Here is a 5,003-nt window from a genome sequence, read left to right as displayed (position 1 = left end):
GGTACAGGGCCTGTGGGTGGCTGGCTGTCTGGCACCCTGTCTGTGGGTGGCTGGCTGTCTCGCACCCTGTGGTGGGTGGGTGGCTGGCTGGCACCCTGTGGTGGGTGGCTGGCTGGCACCCTGTGGTGGGTGGCTGGCTGGCACCCTGTGGTAGGTGGGTGGCTGGCACAGGGGCTGTGTGTGGCTAGCTTGTACATGGCCTGTGGGCGGCTGGCTGGTACAGTGCCTTTGGCTGGCTGGTACAGGGCCTTTGGGTGGCTGGCTGTCTGGCATCCTGTCTGTGGGTGGCTGGCTGGCTGGCATCCTGTCTGTGGGTGGCTGGCTGTCTGGCATCCTGTGGTGGGTGGCTGGCTGGCAACCTGTGGTAGGTGGGTGGCTGGCACAGGGGCTGTGGGTGGCTGGCTGATACATGACCTGTGGGCAGCTGGCTGGTACAGTGCCTCTGGCTGGCTGGTACAGGGCCTGTGGGTGGCTGGCTGGCACCCTGTCTGTGGGTAATTGGCTGGCTGGCATCCTGTCTGTGGGTTGCTGGCAGTCTGGCATCCTGTCGTGGGTGGCTGGCTGTCTGGCACCCTGTGGTGGGTGGGTGGCTGGCTGGCACAGGGGCTGTGGGTGGCTGGCTGGCACAGGGGCTGTGGGTGGCTGGCTGGCACAGGGGCTGTGGGTGGCTGGCTGGTACAGTGCCTGTGGGTGGCTGGCTGGCTGGTACAAGTTTCCTGGAGTTGGGCTTTAATGGCTTATCCAACCACACATTACAGTCAGACACAAGGAAAATACAGTATGCTTTCAGTTACTTTAAGTTGGTTTATGAGGGTTTTGTCAAGTTGCTTTACAATTGCTGAGTTGCATTCACATTAACTTGTATTGATAAGTGCAGCTTATATGAAAACAATCGCCAGTGTACATGAGCCCGTACAGTTAGCCATTACAGGTGTATAACCCTTCATTACTTTTGTTATTTTGGTCAAAAGCAAGTTTTAATTCACAGTATAGTAATTCATTTTATAGTACAGATGATTTACTCAACTCAATTTAAAAAGACTAAAGTAAGGAAAGTAACAGTAACGTGGTTGCAAACACCAAAAGATGCCCCTACCTTTTCAGTACTCCACATCTGGAGGATTTAGAGATCCCCCTGTAGCTAGGACTTTTCTCTAACATACTCAGAGCTAGCTATGCTGACTGTGGTACTGTAGGTAGGGGGACTGCCATGTGTTCCTACTTCCTGGGACTTTTACAGGGTTCTGGAAGCATATTGGGTAATAGATAAGGACAGTCACCTTATCCACTTGAAGATCACTTTAACATTGGTACTTCCGGGATGATGCATACAGGCATAATCCAATATTGTTTTTTCCAGGAGGTAACCAGCTTTTTTTTTAAAAGCCAACCCGAGCGATTAATTCGATTTGATTGCTTTTACAGGCGGCAAAGAGGTTGCCGCCCGCATGTGCCTCTCTGGGCTCTCTGTCCCACCAGAGAACCCAGGAGTGAAACAAGCAGTTCTGCCAGCTTACCATAGAGCTTTTCGAGGACTGGAAGGTCCAAGTTCAGCTCTATAGTATGGGACAGGGATCTCCAAACTTTTTAAACAAAGGGCCAGTTTACTGACCTTCAGACTTTAGGAGGACCACTGGCCCACTATTGTCAGCGGATGTAGAAAATGCTTCAGGCTTGGTGTGTCAGTAGGAGTAAAAAAAATACATAGCATCTGTGGTCAGTGGGGGGAGGAATAGTGCGCCATTGTTGGTATTTGTGGGAGGAAAAGAACCCTAATATTCATGTCATTGGAAGGAATTGTGCCCCGTCATTGGTGGCAGGAATAGTGCCCCATGGAATTAGTGGGAGGAATATTGCTCCATCTTTGATGTCGTGGGAAGAATAGTGTTCCAACTTTGATATCAGAGGAAGGAAGTATGGCCTGTCATTGGTGTCAGTGGAAGGAATAGTGCCCCACTGTTGTCGTCAATAAGATGAATTATGCCCCACTGTTGGTGTTGATGGAAAGAATGGCGCCCCATCAATGGTCTCAGTAAGAGGAAATAATGCCTTGTATCAATGAGAGGAATTTTGCCCAAAAGGCCTCACAAAGAGAAGCAAAGGGCTACATCCAGCCCTTGGGCCACAGTTTGGAGACCACTGGTATAGAAGACCAGAAGCGACAAGCATTTTCGTCACTCCTGGCTTCTTGAGAAGTAAACAGCATCATTTTTAAAAATTGAAAGCATCTGACCACATTGATCTTGGTGGAATCAAATGCTTTTAAGGGCAGGAGAAAGAACTGGGGTCTAATAGACCCTAGATCTCTCCATAAAGAGTACCTGTCACTGCCAATTGCTGTCACCAGGGATGTTTACATTCCTTGTGACAACAATAAAAGTTATTAAAAAATGTAAAGAAATAGTGCAAAAATAAAAAAAGAAACAAAATAATATAGATAATAACATTTACATTTTTTTTTTTTTTAAAGCACCCTAGCCCCCTGTGCTTGCATGCCAAGGTGAATGCACGCATTGGCCCCACGCACATACGTAAACAGCAATTGCAGCACACATATGAGGTATTGCCGTGAACATCAGAGCGAGAGCAATACTTTTAGCACCAGACCTTCTGTGTAACTCTCCACTGGTAACCTATAAAGGCCTTTAAAATGTCACCTATGGAGATTTTACATACCATAGTTTGGCGGCATTCCGTGAGTGTGCGCAATTTTGAAGCATGACATGTTAGGTACCTATTTGCTTGGACTTTTATAGTTTACCAAAAATTGGTTATTATATTGTGTTTGTTTTCATGTGCATTCGAAAAACCGCTGTGCAGCGTGACATAAAAAATTGAAAAACCCGCCATTTTATTCTTTAGGACCTCTGCTAAAAAAAAAAAAAAAAAAATGTTTGGGGGTTCTATGTAATTTTCTAACAAAAAAAAGCTGATTTTTACATGTAAACAAAAAGTGTCAGAAAAGGCCTGGTCTTAAAGTAGCTAAGATTCCTCCCACCACACTCCAGTCACTTTGGAAGTTGGTTGTTGATACTTTATGCCAGCCTTTCTCAACTAGGGTTCCTTCAGAGGCTTCTAAGGGTTTCTTAAGCAATGAGCAATTTTTGCCTCTTAGATATGTAGCACCCTACAAGGTAAGTGCTAGGTAAAGTGTAGTAGGCCTTGTCTGCTTATCAGCAGGGCCATGATTTTCAGCTGGGCTGTCATAGTTTCCAGGTGTAGCTGTTGAGACTGGGGAGTCTCCCCACTGTGCTCAATGAGGGCTCTCATTGGGCAGTGAAGGAAACCCAGCCAATGGCACATCCGGGCTTGTATCTACCCCAAAAAGGCAGATTCTGCCGCACAGCATTCTGGCAGGGGGTATAAGTTTGAGGGGAGCACATGACGCAGCGTCTTTGGCGGGAAGCAGAGTCCCGGAGGGAAAATACGGCTGTCTCTCCTCCTGTCAAGAGGAATTGGGTGTCCCAGGCGGCTTGCCTGAGGGGACAGAGGGCTGAGCTGAGCTGCAGAGAGAATCCGGTGCAGAGGACCAGCGGAGCTGAGAGGGGACGAGTTTCAGGAAAGCATTCCCAGTTGTGAGTACTGCAAACTTCCCCTGGGGGTCTGCCTAGTGAGAGGGGACCACTCCGGTGAAGGTCAGAGGGATCCAGGAGCTAGCTAGCCGGGCAGGAGCAAAGTAAAGGGGGTGCCAGTGTTGACCCTGAAGAGTAAAGGGGTGCCAGTGAGTAGGCCCTGAAGTATTTAGTGTACAGCATGCAGTGTACAGTGTTGAGAGATGCAGCAGCAGTGTTAAAAAGGCTACCTCAGTCAGGAAGGACTGGAGGGAGCAGTGTCAGAGACTTTTTGAGCTAACCAGAGCGTCTTCAGCTACCTACTGTATATACGATGTATAAGTTCCACTTTAGGTACTCTTTCCCTGCCACTTTGGGCATGTCATTTTTTTAGGGGGGGGGGGATTAGTAGCAGGTATCTAGTTTTGACAGGTACCCACTTCCACTTCCGTTTGGACCACCTAGGTAATCCAAGCGGACGTTCTCCTCTCCCCCTCTCTCCCTGCAGTCATCTAGGATATGTCACAGGTCCCAGATGACTGCTGGACCATTCAAGACACAGTGCAATTCCCACATGTTGTCACAGCCGGGTGCCCACAGTTGAAATGCCGGCACCGGGGAGACAATAGGGAGAGAAGCAATGGCTCGGGTGAGCACATCGCTGGATCATGGGACAGGTGAATGTGTGTTTATTAAAAGTCAGCAACTACACTTTTTGTAGGTGCTGACTTTTAATAAACATAAAAACCACTGAAGCTCCTCTGTAAGCCCCTGTTCACATTGGGCCGATTTGACATGCAATTTGACATGTCAAATCACATGCCAAATCGGATCCTATTGCCGACAACAGCACCATCCAAATCGGTGCAACGACAACTTTATGGCGCTGCGCCGATTCCCAAAAGTAGTTCTTGCACTACTTTTGGTGACTTCGGGGGTGATTTCAATAGACATCTGTGCATGAACCCACGCAGATGTCTTTCAAATGGGCACTGAAGTCGGACTGAAGTGCGGGTTTCAGCTGAACTCGCAGGCTTTCAAACCCGCCCTCAGTGTGAATGAGGACTTAGTGGAACTTCACTCTCTCAATCAACATGGACTTTTAATAATCCTTATGCTGCTAGCATTAGTAAATACATAGGAAGGTATATTATGTTTACTTGTTTTAAACTTTTTTTATCAATTTCTTCAGTTACTTCCTGGTTTCTATGCCTAGGCGAATGATGTCATACAATTCCAATATTCTTCAGGAGGGGAGGAGGGGCTTTCTCTGTTAAGCAGATCATCCTGCTTGCATGCCTGAGCTGGATTATAGGAAGTAAATGCTACATGAATCATCTGCCCTCAATCAAGATGGTAGTGGCCAGAAAATGCAGGGTGGGTTTTTCATAGTGATTGCTCAGTAAAATAAAGCATGAAGACATGGATGGATGGATGGATGGATGGGGGAGT

This window comes from Pelophylax lessonae, assembly GCF_965119305.1.
Source record: "Pelophylax lessonae genome assembly, chromosome: 4".
Lineage (NCBI taxonomy): Eukaryota > Metazoa > Chordata > Amphibia > Anura > Ranidae > Pelophylax > Pelophylax lessonae.
Note: the sequence above shows the minus strand (reverse complement) of the source record.